The sequence below is a fragment of the Ambystoma mexicanum genome, chromosome 2q (genome assembly GCF_040938575.1).
Source record: "Ambystoma mexicanum isolate Mex_15411 chromosome 2q, UKY_AmexF1_1, whole genome shotgun sequence".
Classification (NCBI taxonomy): domain Eukaryota; kingdom Metazoa; phylum Chordata; class Amphibia; order Caudata; family Ambystomatidae; genus Ambystoma; species Ambystoma mexicanum.
In genome coordinates this window covers 289288939-289311552 of record NC_090924.1, presented here as the reverse complement: position 1 = coordinate 289311552, position 22614 = coordinate 289288939, and positions in this window count along the sequence as shown.

Here is a 22614-nt window from a genome sequence, read left to right as displayed (position 1 = left end):
AGATTGAACACCAACACATTTTCACCACAATTTGTTGGTGAATGGCCCCAGTGAAATTGGTACCGGATGAGTGACCGTACTAACCACTGGTGTACCCGAGAACCCTACAGAAGTGTTGTTCTGCCCTGGGAGTGAAATATCCGGACCCTGTGAATGATTAACGGACCACTGCTGTGCTCCTGTATCTATCAAAAATAGATGCTTCCTATTCCCCACCTTCATCTCAAGGCAGGGCCCTTTCTGAGCGTCAGGAATAGGTACTGGTTCCAGACTCTGCTTTGGTTGTCCTAACGGAACAGTACATAATCAAATGCAAGATTCTCAGAAAAATAGACAGTCGAAGGATTATCAAAAATGTTCACATTATTTGCACTATGCGGCTGCCTATCCTGTGAAAACGACTGTTGATTCTGAGCGAACTGACTTCTACCAGGACCCCCTATACCAAGACGGCCTCTGGATTATCTACCCATGGTACCATACGTGTTATTCGATCGCTGCTAAAGGATCGGGCATTGTGCTTGCCAATGACCTTCATGTCTGCAGTAGGCACATTGGTTCATGTGTACAGGACCCATTTGCACATAACCCTGTGGTGCAAACTGACTTCTAAACTGTGTATTCCCACCTCTGGTTCCTCTTACTATTTGCTGCAACAATACTTTTGTTTTCAAGTCTCCCTTCTTCTTTTCTATCTTCTCTTTTTTCAATATTGACCCTATTCTATAATACTGAGCCATATGCAATACTTTGGACTGCGATTTTGCTTGCCAGGCACATTCGGAAGTCATAATTTGTGATCGGATATCGGGCAACAATCCACGCAAATTTGTCTACAAACAGTCTTTTTCCTGACTCGGTACTTAAGTCCTGACCACTGAAATCTCAAAACACTTGTTTGAACCGATTAAAAAAATCCAGTAGTGCCTTCAGATTTGCCCTGAATGCATGCTATAAGCTTGTCCCAAGCTATTCTTCTCTATGGAACCAAAGTTTTCAATGTTGTTACTATTCTGTCTGACAGTGTCAATATCACCTGCGGCGGTTTCTCACCAGCATTCCTTTCTCCATCTGTCCGTACCAAGTTAACCCATGTGTCACCCAGCCCTGCCTGATAATCTATAGTTCTAATCTGTTTCCACAAATCAACCGGTAGGATCACAGGGATCATCAAATCTATATCACCCAGCATGAAAGCTGCCAAATGAAAGACAGATTCAATTTCTTTCTAAAATCCTGTTGGATTTTTCCTGATATCTGGAATTGTTTTTCTAATGGTATTCACTTCCTGTCTTGAAAATGGGACATGAACAAACTGTGAGACATAATGAGCTTAAATAGTAGCAGCTGCTGCGCCTGTTGTGGCATTAGCTGGAATTTCTACTTTAGGAACAAATGTCCGAGGAACCTCCCTCATTGGCAATTGAGAAGTAGGCAATTCTGAATGTTCATTAAGCAACAAAGCTAAATCAAGTGACAAAGTAGTTAAAGCATTATCGGGCGAAAATTCTCTCTTAAAATGACCATCAAATCTGCGGGACAACAAACCTTTTTCTTCATAAACTCATCCTGTAGGTACTCTACCATTACCTGTAATGCTTTCCATGGCATAGTCGGAGCATATTGACTAAACGTGTCATATACTTCAATGGGAGAAATTGAAACTTCCAAAATCCATCTAAGTGCATTTCTTGTGCATTACGCGTCTCTTCACTCATTGGTTTAAATAAAGGAAGAAATTGTTTCTGCACATATGAGGCTTCCAATCTATCACCATCTATTTCATCATCCTGTAACCGATCTAACTCACTCTTAAACTCACATACATTCTCAACATGCTCAGGTACTTTCTCTGCAGTGTCCCTTGAGCGAGCTAGGACATTCAAATCCCTCAACTCCTGTGGGACATTCATGCCCGTCAAGTCACTCCAAATATCATCTAAGTGCATTCCCATCCCCTCTATCAAAATATTTTGTTTGGGAATACTTTCTTTGTCAGAAATCACAGTTAAGACAGCTGATTTTTCACCTTCTTCTATATATTTCTTAGCCCATGCATACAATTCTCTTTTTCTTGCTTTAGATACTGTACTACGAGTCACTATTCTTGAATCAGCGCTCGCCCCTTCAATCGCTACAAGTGGAGCAGAACCACTTGGAAAATAAAGTTTGGGCAAATCTTTTACAATAGGCAGTGGAGGCACTACCACTGGCGGTAAAAATGGAATTAAGGGAACAGCAACTGTCGGTAAGGGCGGGGATACAGAATGGGAAACAACAACAAGAAGATGAGCAGCAGCTCAAAGAGGAGAAACAACAGGAGGAAAAGGATCAAAGGGAGGAGGTGCAACAGCAGGAAGAGGAAAAACAACAGGGAGAGTCACATAAGGAGGTGGTGCAGTGGCAGCAGTCCTACGCTCATTCAATAACTTATCGATTAGATGGTCTAAGGTATGAAAATCCTCAGACGGATATATTTTCTGTACTCCAAGTTGAAAAGCCCCATCCGTACTTCTAATAGATTCCAACTGTTTCTGTTGATCATACAATAATGCTTTTTCAGTATTAGACATATGTCAAAGTGCGTGTTTCTCTTTACTCTTAAATTGCTGCATAGCTTCGTTTCTCCAATCCTTAATTACATCAAATGCTGCCGGCGTAGCCTTTTTCTTAAACAATATAGACTCTAAATATTCTATACGGGCAATTTCAAAACAACCATAAACTGGCCACTGAAATTCAGAAGCATGTCTAGTTTGTCTGTGCCAAATATCGTTAAATACAATCCTATTGAGGCCGTACTTAGTACATTAAACAAGCTGGTGAGCAAACAGGTGGTGCCGGGTGGCCATGGCCCAAATATTGTCTGTCTGAATAAACCTCTGAAAAGGCAGCCAATTTCCTAGGCATGTCAGATTACTGTTACCTGGCGTCGTTTATACTCACGAGTGCAAAACTGCCACCAATATCAGGATTCTTAGGAATCGGGGCATGACTCATCTGATTTCAAAGACTAAGGAGGTCTGATCGGATTACAAAGGATCCTCGTGGTTGAAGATTTCGGCAAAGAGCCCGCCAGGATATGGGGACCCTCGTCAAGGTGCCCTCTTGAACCGCTTGCTCACCATCCAGGGATTGGATCATGCAGTACTGTCGAGGGGTTGTGTCTCATACAAAGGGGCCCCTTTTTCTCACTCTCCTATCCGAGTCCGATAGCTGCATCTTCTTTCCAGCGAGGAGACATCAATCTTTAGGGTCCCTATTCGGGCGCCTTCTGAAAGACCAAAGAAATATCGAGACTTAGTACCACAAAATGAAATAAGCCAATCACGGGTAGAAAGATACAAGTATCTTTATCTCTGTACAGAATTCAAAGCAAAGCAGATCGCTATCTGGCTCCCAACACCTTGCAGTGTGTACCAGCAGACACAGTGAGGGGTGAGAGTGCTGGACATCTGTCACACTCACCTGTGTCTCTGCAGGAGTGATGGACAAGCCTCCCTTGACCCTGAGTCTTCACTTCCCCTTTTTCACCCAGAGGAATACCTTGATCTTTAGTAGGGTGTGCACTCCATCCTGCATTTGCATGGGCGCGATTCACTCATGTGATTGGTGCCAATGTCTGTAGGCTGAGTTCAGATGCCAAACGCTGTTTTATGCCTTCACAGCGAGGCTGAGAGTTCAAGGCGCCAGTTTCTTCACTAGCTAGAAAGTCCTTCCCACAAGTGAACGTTGCACTCAGAATTTTGAGTGTCCAAAATTGTCCGTATTGTCTTTGTTTGCCGGTATTTTTGTGGGTGAGTAGCGCTGCGTGTAGAAGCTAGCTGCTGGTAGGTTTGCGCAGCGCCTTCAATTCGAGCATGCCTGGTAATGTCTCTCCATTTCCCTTGCAGGAGCAATTATGTAGTATTAGCGCCTCAAGGCCGGGTCTCAAGTCCGGGTTCAGTGCTAGTGGAGATTTGGTGGGTAGGTAAGTATGCACAGAGGCTTTTGGTAAGTATACACCGCGTAGAGAGCTAGCGCAGTGAAATAAGTGTCCTCGTTATTGGAGCGAGCGCAATGAATAATGTCTCTTCTTTCTTACAGGGGTTTTTTGCGCTTGTGCAATTAACCTGGATTCCAGCGTCACGGGAAGATTCGGTGAGTATACGCCGTATTACTGATGTGCACGTGTTAACGCTGTTCTTCTTTGTTCTTACAGGTGCCAGTGTAGAAGTCCCCACTTGATAGGAGATAGCTGAGGCGTGGAGTGAGAGCCAGGTAAGCTGAAGCTGAATGATCCGGAGTGGTTAAGCAGAAGTAAGATAATCCGGAGCAGGTAAGCAGAAACAGGTTGATCCAGAGCAGGTAAGCAGAAACAGGATGATCTGGAGCAGGTAAGCAGAAACAGGATGATCGGAGCAGGGAAGCAGAAACAGGATGATCGGGAGCAGGTAAGCAGATGCTGGCTGATCCAGAGCACGGCAAGTGTATTGCTGATAGAGTTCACAGTAAGCAACACAAAGCACTGGAAGAATCTTGTGTGTGGCTTATATAGACAGCCACACCCAAACACTAGAGAGCTCATGAGTTATCATGCACTTCCTGTTTGGCAACAAGAAGTGGTAACCAGGAAGTTACTACAAACACTAGGAAGGAATGAAAGGAGGGATTTGTTATGGGTTCTTTGTGTGCCTATACCAGGCCTGCCAAGCCTCCACCCAGCTTGCCCCAACTACCTGCCTGATGCCCATGAAAACATCTTAATGCAAGTTCTTTTATACATGTTTCCAATCGTGTTCCAGCTCCTCTCCAAACTAATAATTTACATGCTAGGGTTTGTCCGCAGTTCACATGACAACTATAACAATATTGTTTAACGGATTTAACAAGTTTGCTTGTCCATGAAGATACAATGGCAGTGTTGGGTCTCCGGCTCATAGTAAGCCTAGTTTCAAGAAAGAACACAATATATTACAACCAAAGCACATGGTTTGAGTTTACTCTGCATTGTTCCATTGTTTAGATGAGGATGAGGCTTGTGAGCGCAGACAACACTTGGATTGCAGTTCATACGAGCCACAAGGTTTATTTCCCCAGAACAAACAGTCTGCTCTCTGTCAGCCTAAATGTTGATGTAACTCAAAGGTTGTTCGGCTCAGGTGTAGTTGAAAACAGTCAACCATTTTAGGACAAAAAGCAAGAGTTAAAATCAAAATGGTGTATTGTTCTTAAAAGGGCGGTGAAATTGATTAGAAATCGGAACATTTCAAACGCGGTTTTCTGTGCAATGCAAATGGGCTTAGGCCAATATTTATAATAAGACTGTATTATATGAATACAGTTTAACAACCCTTCCTTAATTAGGGCCAATGGACCTTCAACTGGATGACCATAGAGAAGCTCAAAGGGACTAAATCCAACTCCCTCCTGAGGGACTTCTCTATAAGCAAATATAAGGCATGGCAGTAGAAGGTCCCACTTTCTTCTAAGGGGTTCTTCTAAAGCACCTATCATGCTCTTCATAGTTCTATTAAATCTCTCTACCAACCCATTCGTCTGGGCATGGTAAGCAGTTGAGAACTTGTAAGTCACTCCACAGTTTTTCCACATGGCCTGCATGTAGTGGGACATACAGTTTGATCCCCTGTCATAGATTACTTTCCTAGGAAAACCTACCCTGGTAAAAATACCAAGTAGGGCTTAAGCAACAGCCTGATCTGTAATAGTCCTCATAGGTATGGCTTCAGGATACCTAGTAGCATGATCTAATACAACCAATATAAATTGATTGCCTGAAGATGTTGGAGGGTCTAAAGGATCAACAGTGTCAATTCCTACCCTCTCAAAGGGGAACCTCACCACTGGGAGAGGCACCAAGGGTGCCACATTCTTAGCTCCACTCTTGCCAGATGTCTGACAAGTGTGACAGCTCCTACAGATTTTATCTACATCAGACCCCAATTTAGGCTAGTAGAAATACAGAGAGAGTCTTTCCTTGGCTTTCCTAAAACCTAAGTGATCAGCCAAAGGAATCTCATGGGGAAACTGTAGGAACTGTTGTCTTATCTCTAAAGGCACTACAAGTCTTCTGTAGTTCCCTGGGATAGACTCAGTTGATTCACTGTAGAAGAGGCCATCTCCCCAGTACAGCCTGTGCTTCCCTGGCTCTTGCCCATCCCGCTGGGAAGCTGCCTGTTGGAGAAGTCCTTCGAGAGAAGAACACTCTCTTTGACCTGTGCTGAAGTCTGCCCTACAGAGGCCACCTTCTGTCGGTAAAGACTGCAGCTCAGGATGGTCTTTAGGATACAGATCTCCAACAGGAGGAAGGTCTTATTTCAGCTCTGAATCTTCAGCAGCTGATTCTTCAGCAGCTGATTCAACCTCACACTCAACCTCAGCTGGTGGAGTAGTCCCAGTCCTATCGGGCATGTTCTTGTTGGAAGCACAGGGGCGCTCTCTTGCTTTTTAACTTGAGGCTTTGGGTTTCCCCTTGTCTCTTTCTTCTCAGAAATAGCAGTTAGTAGTTCCTGTGGGCTGGGTGTTATAGATTCTACTGTAACATCCTCTGGAGAGTCAGTTAAGGTACTCTCACTGGACTTCCTTGTTTGTTCCTGTTTCCTTTTGCTGGGAGGCCTGTGGGTGATTGATACAACTCCAAGAGCTTTTAAGTAATTCCCCAACAGGACTCTCCCAGGCACCTCACTCTGCACACTAAACGGTATCTTGACATTCATGTTGCACTGGATGAGAGCATGTAATCTTGAAATCATTTGAACAGGGCCTCCAGCAAGTTTAGTGAGGCCTTTGGGTGCCTTAGCAACATCCTCCGGTTTCAAAAAAGATGCATCCACCACTGTAATGCTGGCCCCAGTGTCTCTAATGGCAGGGGTCTCTTGACCATTTACAAGTAAACTGTCCTTGTAATATTCTATTGTGTTATCTGGAATTCAATTATAGACATCTAAATTCTGCTGTTCCCATAGACACAGGGACACTAAAGAAACACTGACAGAGACTCCAATGGGGTCTTCAGCCAGTAGTTGAAAGTTTCCACACGCCATTTGTACTTCTCCCTCTGGGGAAAAGGCTAGGGAGGCCGTGTGGACCCCTGAAGGATTACCCTTGCATATGGGATCCCCTTTCACATGGTCAGTAGACCCACAAGCATAACATTTTCCAAATGTTTTGACAAATGGGGGTTTCTGCTGACCTATCCCTGGGTTGGCACCAGAGGTTTCACTAGCCTGATTCGGTTTCCCTTGTGGCTTTCCCTTTTTCTGTTTGGTGCCCTCTTTTGGATTGGAGGTATTAGAATTATCTTTGCCATCTTTTATTTTCTGCTTCCCATCATCCTTCTTCTGAGTTGCCCCAGAATCCTTGTGAGTAGCCCTGTTGGCAAACCACAAGTCAGCAGCCTTTGCTAACTTCTTTGGGTCAATCCCTTAGAGTCAGCCAAGTGCTGGCTCAGCTCAGGAGAGCAGGCATCAAAATAGATTCTAACAAAAATAGATTTCTCATTCCTTCAAAAGTGTTTACTCTGTAACCCTTTACCCAACCATCTAAGTTCTTCAAACATTCACACACCAAGGTAGCCCAAGGGGTACCATCATGCTTTTTGCGGGTCCTAAACCTCTTACGGTACTGGGAAGGAGTTTTCCCAAATCTAGCTATCAAAGCTAGCTTCACATTTTCATACTCCAATCTTTCAAGTTACCCCACCTCCATTAGAGCATCAGTTGCAACCTGGGAGAGCCTAGACAAAAGCCAAGGAATAAACTGATTCTCTGTGAAACCCTGAATCCCATAGTTATACTCAAAAAAAGCCAACCAATCCAAAATATCAAGCCTCACCTCATACATACTCACAGCTTCCTTAGGCATGCAAGGTCTCTTAGGACAGGAAGATGCATTTCATTTCTCTGAGTTTGATTTCTTGATGTTTACTGTCAGTTTGCATTTGGGGCCTTTTGAACTCTAACTCAAGTCTCTTGTTTTTAAGAGAGACACATTCTGGACTCAGTACTGGACCTGGTAGGGTCCCTGTGGCTAAAGGTTGAGGCCCAAGACCTTGTTGAGGTGCAGAGGGGCTCACATCCTGAGACTCTTCTAACTCTTCTTGTTCATCAAAAACATTAGAATTAGACTCTGACTCATTATCATCCTCGTCAACATGTCCCACATTTGCTGAAGGAGTAGGTGTAACAGACCCACTTCTCAGACTTTGAAATACCAACAATCTTTCAATCAATTCATGTTTCTTTCCTTTAACAGGGAGGTTTCTGACCTTACACATTTCCTTCATTTGATCTAGTGTTAAAATGATCAGGGCCCCCTGTCTGAAGTAATCCATATTAGGCAACATAAAATTGCTTTTCTAGTGGTGATTAGCCTTGTGAAGGTTACTATTTGAACAAAAGTAAAGCAGAACTCTCAGTGTAACAACTCTACAATGTATCCCACCGCTGCCACCAGTGTTAGGCAAGTGTGTATGCAGTACCCTCTGGGACCACTACACACAACTATGACTATAGGTGTAAGCAAAACCAACTTTGGTATAATTCTGTAACACACAAGGTTTGGTAGCGAGCTGAGCAGCCAGGCTTATGTCAAGAGGGAATGTGAGCTTGTAATGAGGTTACACAGAGGTCTACAGTTACAAGTATTCAAATAGACACTTACACTCAAGGTTTCTTGGTAAAACACTTATTAATTTATTACACAGTCAGTTAGAAAACATTCACTAAAAGAAGGCAATCAATAGCACATGGAAATATAATACAGTACTTCACACTATCAGGTTCAGAGGCATTTAAACTACTTTAAAGGCAGAGCATTCAGAGCATTTGAAGTAGGAGCAAAAAGGCATAAGTTAATAAAATTAATAATAGAGTTCCGCTTCAACAGTGCAAATAGTTTGAGTTCACCAGAGGAGTGGTTCCAATGCAATAGATGGGTCAAAGTCAATGGGCTAGTGTCTTGTATAAGAAAAACGGTTCTGTTATTTTTAAACGGAAAAGTCTTTTCCACGGTTCTCAGAAGTAATTCATAGAAGAAAGGTTCATATGTCGGATCAGAAGCTGATGAGGCCTGCAAGTTGCCAGAGTTTCATGCACTTTCGCAGTGAGAGGTAAGTTCTCTTGATCGGATTTTCACAGTACCTTAGATTGAAGAAAAAGATGCAGATGACGACTTCTGTTCCTGGCAGTTCCTGCAATTCTCACTGTTCCTGAGCCTCAGTCGTGGGGACAAGAGAGAGGACATCGGGGGACTGCTGCACTGCATGGAGACTAGTCACAAAGCTGGCAAACTGGCAATTCTTCGATTCCGGTAGCTGTCTTCAAGCACACAAACTGGTGTCCTTCTCCCTGGCTATTCGGTTTCCTACAGCAGGCTGAGGAAAATACAACCAGCTCTGTAAATGGTTTCAATGTGGCTTCTGAGTTGATTGGTCCCACCAACTCAAAAGGAGAAGTAGTCCTTGCAGGGCTTCTCTGTCGAGATGAACTTGGTGATGTGGATCTGCAGTAGGACTTCACCATGCAAATCAACGGTCCAAGAGTTGCAGCAGAGGTCCTCTTCCAACTCATCTTCGGTTCTTTCGTTCCAGTGGGCGACTCTGCCTTTCAGTCCAAGAGACTCGCTTTTTAAACAGTTTTCTCCCATTCATTCTAGCCTAGCTGCCTCTCACTCAGCAGGGTGGCTGTCCTTGCAGGACAGTCAGCCAACCAATCACGCCAGAGTGCATTTAAGTCTCCTAGGATACTAAGCACAGGGAGTTTCGGGCACCTACCTCAATTCATGCACACCCAAGACACTCAGGCATGAGAGGCGGTCTTTAGTCCTGAAGTTCGCCAAAGGCACCAAACCTGGTTTGGCGCACAGTGACAAACTCTATAAGGACCTTTCTAAAAAGAAATGGTGAAAAAAGAAGACCGGGACAAAGCAGGCTCAGACTCCAGCTTGAAAAACATAGTTCCCGTGATTTTTATCTACCGGTTCACGCGGTCGGGAAAAATCATGGTAGTTTGTTGTAAAACCACTGCCACCAGTCTTATCAATGGGAAAGGGTAGCGTTTGACTGCTACATGAGTTTCTAGACATAGGGGATACTAGCTAACCCCTCCAACACTATATTGTAAGATAGTGTGTGCTGGGTCTAGGATTTTAAAAAAGACTAGTAAAGTCAATTTAACTTTACATTTTCTGAGAAACAGTAGTTTATCCCAGAGAAGGTGTTTTAAACCTTGGGATAGCCTAAAAGGTTTCCCTCTGTCACTGCAATGAGGGTGCGGTGTGACACACATGAAAAGATGATGCCTATGGAGTTGTCTAAAACTCCATAATCAAAGAACACCAGAGTAAAACACACATCAAAATACATGAGAGAGTGGTAAAAAAAAAGGGCTCACACTCTCTCCAGGTAAAAAAAATCACATCCTCAAAATCCAGCACATATGCTGGGGGTCTCTAAGGTGAAGAGAATTGGCACATTTATGAGAGTTCTCCCTAACACGCGGATCACCCTAGCAAAGCCCAATCACATAGTCTGCTAGAGCACTAGTGTCCATGCGCATACAACTTGTAACTGTCACATAGAACCAATAATTAAACCACCAGGAATTTGCATCACAAATAGTATTGAACCAATTGGACCCTTGCGTCACTCATTGATCCAGAACAAGTAGTAGTAATTATTTCGAACTATGCTCAATCATTGAACCGCTCCTGGTGAACCATTACAACTTCATTGCTTGACATAGCCACGAGCCGCACTGAACACCCGTTTGGAAACGACTCAATGCTGACTATCTGCCTCGGATCAACACAGAAAACCACCTCTGTATTCAGTTCAACCCACTGCCACAACAGTTCAAAATCTGTCTTGAACCATTGAATAACCTGAACTTGGAATGAGGTACTTTGAACCGACGCTGTCCCCCATTCCAACATTTGGGGCCTTAGAGATTGACTACATCGCTGTTGCACATTTATCCACTGAGAACATATTTTTTTGAATTCCTTGTTGAATTTGTTGCCTGTTTTTCCCCCCTCATAAGTACCCGGAAGGCTGCATCACTTCATTCTGCATGTCTGTCTTTCCTTTACAGTAGTGACTTGTCATAGTGTTTTCGATAGTTAAATGTAAACTCATTTGTGTTATCGAAGGATATATGTTTATAGAACCTTGATTGGACATATTTCTTTATTTTAGAATTGTGTACTATTGATGTTGGCCTTGCTATTGGCTTGCATTCACACCTCTTCGGAGAGTATAGCCTTCTCTCCTCCTGCATTACCATAAAAGGCAAAGGAGATATATGGATTTGGGTTGTTTGCTCATAACAGAAAGGTTTGCGGCCAAAAAGACTGTAGCTAACTTGACAGTTATGGTCAAACAACCATACCCTCTCCCTCTCCTCACTGTGACCGACTGCGATAGAGATCAGCTGAGCTGCGACCTCATCTGCGACGATCAGCTTGAGAATCGCAACAACTGTGTGCCCCAGCCCTTTAGGTAGTGTGCGCCAAACATATCTTTGCACACTGCAGTTGACACCTGAAAGCCTACCCATGTTCCATTCCACCTCGGGTAAGCCTGCATCAAGGCTTTACTTACTACAATCGTGTTATAGTGCTGTCTGCACCTAAGATGGTGGCCTGTTCATCCCAAACGAAGCGCTGCATTGCTAAGTAACGTGGGCCATAAAGATCCCACACATCCGCCAGCACAGGTGGAAGCCGGCCCACCTCCAAGAAGGCCCTCCTGAAAAGGCCCTCTTTGCCCCTGTTTGCTACAGGGAGCCAGGACCCTCAGCCTACAAGTATGCAAGCATTACTGATACAAGTGCTGCACTGGGCTACCCTGATTTGACACCTCAACTACAACTAACTCTATGAAATGCCCTATTTACGAGGACCGGACTTATGCTGCATCCCGAACAAGTGTTCATGTTACTGAAATAGTAAGTGTAGCGTCCCTATGATCCCACCTGAGCATCCATCACCTATGCTTCCCAACGCCTCTCCGTAAAGACCCACATTAGTAATCCTGTCCAAGCCAGCACTCACCTACCGGCTGATTGCATAGACTCTTTACACCTATTGCTGCATGTTATTGGTACTTGAAGTGACTGCTCTCCTATCTCACCTATTGCTGACCTGATCTATGCTCTACACTGTCTTATACTACTGTCGTGCATCTGGCCCTAGCCAATGTCACACTTAATACGAACAATCCCGACTACTTAGTAGACTGTTATCAACAAAGTCTCACCAGTACCATTGACTCACTCGCCCCTGTCACTACCAAAACTCGTAAACCTGACAAACGATCCAGCTTCTGGTTTGACGAAGAATTAGTGTCCCTCAGACACACTAAAATATCGCACAATCACCTACATAGGAAAACTAACACTAGTGACTCAGCACAGGCTTTCAAAACAGCCAATAAAAAATACAAATCAGCCATAATCTCTCATAAAGCCAACGCCCTCAACACGCGCATAACCAATGCCAACTCTGACGGTAAAGAACTGTTCTCCATCCTCTGAGAGCTCGAGAACCCATGCCAAGTGACAGCACCCTATAATTCCAGTAAAACCTGGTGCACCACAATACAAGACGCAGTAGCCTCTAAAATGATACTACTAGAAAAGAAAATCGACAGCAAGAAACCCTCCTTGCTGAAAAAACACTTCCTAACATGGCCTCCAACCCACCCACTACCTCCACTTGCATCCCTTTTCAATTCACCCCAGTCACTAAGAAAGAAGTACTAGACACGATATTGAAACTCAAAGCTTCCAACTGCATAGAAGACCAATTCCCCTCCCATCTAGTCAAACTGTGCGCTCACACCTTATTACCAGTCAACACAGAATCTGATCACGCATCCTTCAGCTCAAACACAGTTCCTGCTAGCATTAAAAAAGCCTGGGTAGCACCCCTCCTCAAAAAACCGACCCTGGACCCCTCAATCCCTACCAATTACCGACCCATAACCACCGTCCCATTTCTACTGAAAATCATTGACAAAGTAGCTTACTTCCAAATTCAAAACCACTTAGAACACCATAAATTACTAGGGGACCGACAGTCAGGGTTCCGCCCCAACCATAGCACGGAAACAGCCCTACTTGGCCTGAAGATCCAAATGGATGCCACAAGAGAATCAGGCAAACTCTGCCTGCTAATGCTCCTGGACCTCTCTGCAGCTTTCGATCTGGTCGATCAATGCAAACTCTGTGCCACCCTAAATAACAACTTCAACCTATCTAACAATGCCACAGTGTGGATTAAATCATTCCGTGCAGATAGGACCTTGAGAGTTGCCATAGGGAAAGAATCAGCAGATCCCATACCAGTCCCAATAGGCGTCCCTCAAGGCTCTTGGCTCTCCCCCACCCTGTACAACGCCTACACCAAGCTGCTGTTTGCAGCACTGGATGCTATGGGTGCCATCTACACCAATTTCGCAGATGACACTCCGATCCTTTTCCCACTAACAGGTAACCATGACTAGGACTCCTCACTTATTAATAAAATCTACTCACTAATCCAAAACTGGATGTGCCAACAACAGCCTATGTCTCAATGATGACAAAACAGAGCTACTCATATTAGGATCATCCTCCAAAATTGCATCCCTTCAACCTGTTTACTCATTGTTAATCATTGATGGCACAACAATCCCAGTACTTAAACAAGTAAAGACACTCCGGGTTTACCTTGACGTGACACTCAGCATGTCTACCAAGCAAATCCCCTAGCATCCTCTACCTCCTACACAGCCAAACTGATCTCTTAGTCGCAAATTCCTGACACCAGAAAATTGCATTACACTAGCAAGAGCGCTCATACTATCAAAGTTTGACTATTGTAACATCCTCTTCCTAGGCATATCCAATACCAACCTATCCAAACTCGAACTCATGCAGAATAGAAGTGTGCTGCATTAGGCATAATAAAATCCAATCATATCTCCAATATCAGGTGACAAAATAACTAGTTTCCCATCAAAGCCAGAATACTCTTTAAAACCCTTAGCATCTCCCATAAATGCATCACCAACAAAGCTCCCAAATACCTTCTCAACACAGTCTCCAAGAAATCCCACACCAGACTCCTCAGATCGAATAACAGTAAAAACCTTGAAATCCCACGATTCAAAAAAGAAAAAGCAGGAGGCAGTAGCTTCATAGTACTCGCTCCTAAGCATTGGAATGCCCTACCTATCAACATTAAGAATGAAAAGTCCTTCCCGCTTTTAAAAAATAACTCAAAACGTGTATTCAACCAGGTTTAAGTAGATCCCAGATACTTTGTATCCCAGACCAACTCCGTATCTTCACTGTATATAAATGTACATAATTGTTAATAATGTTGAAAGGTAAACCTGTATTCTTTGTCCTAATGTCTTGATCAACAACAAGATTGTATTTGCTTCTGTCTGCAACTACGCGTGATACCTCTGGGTCTGGGCATACAAAAAATGTAATAAATACATAAAAAAAATAAAAAAAAAAATACATTGGGAATACACTCCCCCCCCGATCCCGACCACTTACCTATTTGCAACACACCTCCTTGAGTGCTGCCGCAGACTCCCCTGACTACTTGCGACACCGGATCTCTGCACCTACGTGCTTGGGAATCGGCACTGCAGGGTACCCCCACAACCCCTGTTCCCTTGTTTGCTATAATGGGTTTGGATTGGCATACTTGATCGAATATTTGGTTGTACAAACTTTTTGTAGAGCCTAAATTCGGTTAAATATGCCATTAAATATGCCATTCAGTGTTTTAATTTCCGTCTTTTGGGGTATTTCTGAGATATATCTCTTAGCTGTGCCTGTTTTACCATTATGTTTGGGATCACTGTTCGTTTGTAGAAGAGTGGGGGGAGTGGGTGGTTTAGTCCCTACTCATGCTTATACTCCTGAAGAGCAGATATAATTTTGTCACATATACCTCTTTCTACCACTCAACCCCTACTGAGTTATAATTATTTGGTAATTGGAGAAGTGTTCATTACCAATTTCATGAATTTAAACTACAGTAACCAGAATTCCCAGTACAAGTGAGAATAGTTGTTACGCTGCACACTAAACTGCTCCCTGAAGACAGCATGAATCTTGAAAATATTTGAATCCCTATTCATGCATCGAAGTCTGGACTTGGCGTGTGCAGTTTTAGTTCTGCCAGAGGAACTTTGCAAAGTTTATGACTTTGCAAGTTCGTGAAAACTTTGCAACTTCACAAATTGTCGAAGGTTTTGCCTTACGCTAACTCATCTAAAGTGAAGTCTAGCTTATTTCTCTGGTTATATACCACGTTACACACACACACACACACACACACACACAAACACAAATACCTGTAGCGTATATATGTCACCTGAAGGTAGACCTGTAAGAATTGATGAATTATTTGAATTGCATTGTGTTTGCACTAACCAATTATTCTCAGCAGAGCTTTTTACTGTACATTTGTACTGCATTGTTCCCCAAAATGCGGTTCCCTCCCCTAAAATATTGCCTCACCCACATTAACTATCTACATTTTTCAGGAAAATAATGCAGTAAAATATACAGGCAGCATGTGCTGTTAAAATAACCTGGTAAAATGGTTTGGTGACATTAATATAAATTATTTGATACTATATACTTTTAAGTTGCTGAACAATGAGCCTCATTACAAGTCTGGCGGTCTGGAAATCAGGGTGAGAGTAGCAATTTATCAGCACCCTTTCCAGAACGCCAGACTGCGAGAATGCCTGCAAGGGCCGGTGCTCCCTACAGGTCTGAACTGCGGGGGGCACCGGCCCCTGCAGGCATAGTTTCCATAGCAGCACCGGCACCGTTAGCAATGGTGCTGTTGCTTCCGTGTCCCCATTCACGTGGAGTGCCCTGGGACTCCACAGGAATGGAGACTTACAGTTCGCAACAGACATAACGGACCTTATAAAATCCAATATTAGGTGACAGGAATTGTGTTACGAGGTCTGCGGAAACCCTCCAGTGGCACCGACGGGGTCCTGCCAACTTCAGAATGAGGCCCTTGTTGTTACTATTACATGTAATAATCACGTGGACCCCTTGCTCACTGTGCTCAGAGAGGCAGAGCTACACCTCACTGATGAGGTCCAACAAGGCTGAAACATGTGTCTGGGGTTGCTGTTGGTACTCTTGTTCAAATGAGGTTTGTCTGGCATTTTGGTGCTGGACTGCCCTTGTGGGCAGGACAAAGACTGATATGCAAATGAATATTCCTTATTTGTGAAAATTACAGTGAGGAAAAAGTGATGGCTGCTGACTCTCAAAATGGGAAAAAAATCACAGAACAGGTTATCATGTCATGTTCTTTCTAGAGAAGGGTGATTGCTACCTTTTTTGGATTTTTGCAAGGAACTTGGGGTTGGTCACCCTAATTTAACTGGGGAACCCATATGTGGACCCCTTGCTCACTGTGCTCAGAGAGGCACAGCTCCACCTCACTGATGAGGCCCAAAAAGGCTGAAACACGTGTCTATGGTTGCTGTTGGTACTCTTGTTCAAAGGAGGTTTGCCTGGCATTTTGGCGCTGCACTGCCCTTGTGGCGGGACAAAGACTGATATGCAAATGGTTATTCCTTCTTTGTGAAAAGTATAGTGAGCAAAAAGCGATGGCTGCAGACTCTCAAAGCGGGAGGAAAAACCCACAGAACAGGTCATCATGCCATGTTCTTTCTAGAGAGGGGTGCCTTCTACCTTCTTTGTATTTTTTAAGGAAATTGGGGTTGGTCACCCTATATTACCTGGGGTAACCCAGATGTGGACCTCTTGCTCACTGTACTCAGAGAGGCACAGCTCCACCACACTGATGAGTCCCAAAAAGGCTGAAACACGTGTCTGGGGTTGCTGTTGGTACTCTTGTTCAAAGGAGGTTTGCCTGGCATTTTGGCGCTGCACTGCCCTTGTGGGTGGGACAAAGACTGATATGCAAATGGATATTCCTCCTTTGTGAGCAAATAGTGATGGCTGCGGACTCTCAAAGTGGGAAAAAAATCACAGAACAGGTTATCATGTCATGTTCTTTCTAGAGAGGGGCGTCTGCTACCTTTTTGTACATATAATATTTTGTCAGCGTGTTCACGTTGTGTACAGGAGGGAAGGACCAATGGGTCCTCTGTGGAGGTGTGTGGTGAGGGTGCAAGCAGGTTAGAGATTTTTAATGTAATGTGTGTGTGCATGTGTGTATGTACATGTTTATGTTGGCATGTTTGTTTTGATGTATATGTGCGTGCAATGCTTTGTTTGATGTATCGATGCAGAGGTGAACGTGTTGTATGTGTCAGTACATGTTAAAGGGGAGCAGGGCCACTAAATTTAGGGGTGAGCCCTACCATGCCCTCAGCAGCCGTCACCCGGTGGGGGTCTTGGGGACATGGCATTCTTTTTTGCTTTACCCTTGATGCACAGTAAAGTATATTTAATGTAGGAGAGTCTATCCACGTAATAGCGCTTATGTTTGCTTTGCCCTTGATACGCATTAATGTGCATCAAAGGAAAATCAAACATGATACGTGTTATTACGTGGGTAGACTGGCCTACTCTGAATATAGGCCAGTCTATCCACGTAATAACACTTATGCTTGCTTTTCCCTTGATACTGCATCAGGGGTAAAGCAAACATGGTAAGTATTATTGCATGGTTAGATTGACCTACATATAATGTAGGCCTGTCTATCCACGTAATAACACTGATGTGCTTTACCTTTGGTTCCAAGTAAACAATGCCATCCCACATTAATAAAGTATATGCATACTGGCACTATTAATAGTGCCTGTGTACATATACTTTCTTAATGTGACATGGACCTTTTTACTTCCCTTCAAGGGTAAAGCACATTCCTTCCCCCTTGCACTGCCATTCCTTCCCCTTGTGCTATCGTTCCTCCCCGCTGGCACTGTCATGTATTCCCCCTTGCACTATCATTCCTCCCCCCTGCACTGTCATTCCCTCTCACCCTTTCACTGACATTCCCCATTGCACTGTCCATTCTCCCCCTAGACCTGTCGTTCCTTCCTCCCCTTGCGCTGTCATTCCTCATTCCTTACCCCATGCTAAATATATAATGCAACAAACAATCCTTCATTGTGTTACAGATTCGGATGGACCTGTGCAACACTGGCTTTAATTGCAATGGTCCACTCAAATGTTGCAGATGCAAAATAACGCTTGGCAGCCATGACTTTCACGTGTGTTCACAGTGCATTTGAGAGGGGTATAAGTAAGTTTAACTCACACTTTCACTTCCTCGCCATACCCATTATGACATAGGATGCATGTGGAATTGTTGAATTTGTATTTTCCATTGTACATACCCACGAACGTTAATATCACGAATTTGTTTCTCAGATAGAAAATGTGTCTGTTGGGTGCCGGTGCACTCTATTGCAGTTCCATGTCTATGCATGTCACCTGTTTTGCAACCTGACCTACGCCTCATTCATTATGCAGCAGTATTTCAGTCTTCCTTTCTTGCCCCTTTAGCATTGCGCAGAAACCCCAGAATCCACTATGACCCAACCTCACTTTGCAAGATGTCTTTCTTTTAGATGCTCATGTTTGTGAACGCTTGGTATTTTAGTACTAATGCCCTAAACATTTGCCTTGTGAAGTTAACTGCCATTGGGGAAGCGCAGACCCATGCAATGAACTGAGAAGGTATCCCTCCCCATCACCTTCTCATCACACATTACCAAGATGGACGTCCTGTGCTCAAAATACTATACTGTATTTGTTTTTATATTTGTTGAACGTTCTGATAAGAATCCTTACAGATATAACTCACATAGGAGAGAATGCAGAGTCAAGAGGCATTACAAGTGTAGGGTCATTTTATATCATGGGAGCAGACGTCCGATGGCCCAAAAGAGGGAGTCAAGGCATGGTAGAGAGAGGCATAAACCAAGCACACTCACAAGTAGAATGCAATATAGGACACATAGGGCCTCATTACACGGAAGGCGGTAATGGTTAACGGTCACCGTTAATGATAACGGTGACCGTTCACCATTACCGCCTTACTACGAGGTCCCTTAGCGGGTTGGTGCTTTAACGCCTGCTTTTTGCAGGTGTTAAAAACCAAAGGTAATTCCCCTTTCCACCAAGACGGTGCCGGTATTTTACCGGCATGGCCCAAGGTGCTAATAGCACCTTGGTCCTCCGCCTTCCGTGTAATGAGGCCCATAGTTAGGGCCTAGCACCTGCACATACATAATTAGGGGGGAGTAGACCAGTTCATGCGAACATTGAAGCTTTCGAATTTTGGGGTGGTTTATAAAGGTGTGTTTTGAGTTCTCGCAGGCGTAAACAATTAGGGCACAGAGAAAGAGAGCAGGTTACTACCATCCCCTAGAGAGCCCTAGAACCATACCCTGCTGCCATACTGGCGCCTGGCAGGTCCTGCATGGCATTGGGCATGAGAATCGCTTTAAAAAAAATAATATATACAATATATGTTATCGTAGTGTGCGGGGTGTTGGGGGAATCTGTCTGTGGGGGAGAGGGGGGGGGGAGTGCAAGTTGGCAACCCCAAAAGTGGCCCACTGAAAAATGTGTGCGGGTCACCTAACTTTTAAATTCCGGTTGGTCATTTGTGGGGTATTTTTCCCACCTCTAAAGATAATATAAATGTGGAATCTAATTTAGAATGGTTGAGGGGGTGTGAGGAGTGGTGGACTAGGGACGGTTGGTGGGGGGGGTGGAGGGGCCCTTCACTGGATGACAGTGTTTAAGTCTGATTATATTAGTTGCACTGAAGGTCTGGCTTTGATGGGCGAGAGAAGAGGTATGAATGGAACTGGGATCAGGGCGAATGGGGTGTTCATTCTCCTATGCCAGCCTGAACAGCCATTTGCCAAAAGCTCTTATATCTCTTATATCCAACTCTGCCACTGCGTTGAATGCATGGAAGTTTAGAGAAACACTTCTTTATCAATATCAAACAAGCGTGTTTGTGTTTTCTTTGAGAATCAGCACATGTGCTGTTTGAATTCTTACCTTGTTTGGGGTTGTTTTTGAATGGCATGCTATTTTCTCTGTTGCACGCTTTTCTTGAGAAATGCATTAATTAAACGTGGAACGCTGTGTCTGAGCTCATGGTCGGAGGCTCGGCTTCCACTAGGTCCAATCAGCCATTCATGCTTCCTAGTTCGATCAAATGAGTATCACTGAGTTGGCCAACAATAAGCATCTGTTACCTGTTTATAGAGCCACATTTTCCAGCTGCGGTGAAGGCACAACACTTGCGATGCTGTCACTCCCTCTCTGCATGTTCATATTGTCTGTTTTGCATGTTCCACCCTTGCTTACCCCTATATTTGTGACCACATTTGGGACCTGAAAAACTATCGTTTTCATAGTCAGGACAGATCGAGCACTCACTTCCCATGGCAATGAAGTCAGAAACAGTCATTTTGCCCATTTTCAAGCCTGAGAGCACAATTCTGAACTCATTTTCCTCTCTGATTTGTACAGCTAGTGTAGATCGCTGTCTCTTGGGGACGTTTTCTTGTGGTGCATTTGGCTTGATGTCCTCAGGTCTAAGGTTTTATTTCACCTACTCACACGTTTGTTGAGCAGAGGGCCGGTTGCAATGTTCTCTTCTTGTGGGATTACTGTGGTAAATACCTATTCATCAATTGTCCAGACATTTGGGCTGGAAAGTGATGTCTTTAAGATGATGCTCTTGATTCTGTGTGAGATTGGGACTGGCCGCTCACTCTTCACTGCAACCAAATTAGTCCACAAGCCCCACCGAACAACACAAGCTAGATAGCCTACACGACTCTTGCTGCACATTTTTGTATCTGAAATAGATCATTGATACATGCCAGCATTTTTTTATTATTTGGCACGTTCTGTTTACTCGCATTTTTTGCACTGTATGAATGGATTATGTATGACAATGAATGCAATTGGTTGTATGAGTTACAGAGTTGGTCACAAGTGGTTGTGTGTATTTTTCTAATTGAAATAATTGTTGAATCAGATTTAATCATGCGTTTTTAACGAATGTAAACTTTTTTATAGATTCTTTTTTTCACTTTCTCTTCATTTATTATATAAAATAAAGAGTATTTTGATAAACGATTAAACGTGTGTTTCTATGTTAAGGGAATGCTTAAGAAAAGAATAATTACCCAATGCTAAGAAAGTCTGGGTATGCCCCTGGGTTTATACACGCTGTGCAGTTCACCAAATTATCCATGCCAGGGTGAAGCATGAGATGCCACCATGTGCCCCTTACTTTCAGGAAGTCCTGCCAGCCTGTTGCAGGTGAGAATTTAGGCAGAGGCATGATGCTCGGTCAAGCATGACCTGGTGGCGCAATCACAGCAGCGGTCATTTCTTAATGTGTACATTGGGACTAGAGTTCTAGAATGTTGCATGTAAGAGGTCCTTACGTCCACCTCGCTTAGTGCACTGACAGTTGTTTACCTCATATTTGCTGCATTAATATGTATTCTTATAATTATTATTATATAGCACACTTAATACTGGGACCAGTTTCTAAGCGCAAGCCCGGGATACGTACCTGTGTTGCTATGCAATGTTTTGCTTCCAAGACACACGCATTGCCCCTGAGCTATCCTCCCAGCCCTTCTCTGATTCCTTTGTAAAGGGAGCAGGCTGCACCATAATGCATGACCAAACACTGACAGATATTTAGCATGGGGCCGAGCTGATGGGTGTGACTGTGGCACTATGTCATTATGCAATGTTAAGTCTGAGTCTGGCACCAGCACTTGGTGTATGGACGTGCAGTATCACAGGCTGTAGGCTGTTCAAGAATGCAGAACTGCAGAGCATCCATTGGTGGTGCTGTGCAATTGAGCATTAACACGTGCCTACAGCAATCTGCTACTTCCCTTCATTAACAGGTGGCACTGTGCAGTCCGGCACAAGTAATAAAGCCACAACCATCCTGCAGGTGTGTCACTTTTGTCCAAGTGAAACAGAACTAAAAATGTGTGCTTTGTTATTTTTCACAGGCTGTTGCAGTGCATTGGTATTTTCCGACCAATGTGCTGCATTGTAATGTATTCTGCGAATAGCTTTTTAAAGGAAGAAGGCGGTGACATGATTCATGGCAAAACACTGACAAAAGAGGTGATGCTGAGGATATTGTGGTGTGCATCAGTAAGACACTATTGTTTCACCTATTTACAATGGGACTTTGCAATAATCGGGAGCCAGGCACCAGTAGTCGAAGTGTACGAAAAGAAGTAGTGGAACTATGCTCCCTGCTGGCATGCCCCTGCTCCCCAAAAACCGCATCAACTCTCCCCCTTCCAGGCACAATACAAACCCTCAAACACACGTGCATGCTGTTAACGAAATGCACGTTTCAACTTCCTCCTACACTTTTATTTTAAAACAAAAACATTCCAGAACGGTTCTTTTTAAAATAAAAGTAGAACAGTAAACCTTAATTTAACAAGGTAGACGAGCACCGCTCCCAATAACTCCTGCCCACTTTGACCACTGCCAGGTACTCACTATTGGGTACTTGAGTGCTCTCTCGGAGGCTTTAACATGCAGCAACATACAGTTGGACACCAACGTTGGATGCACGAGTTTGCA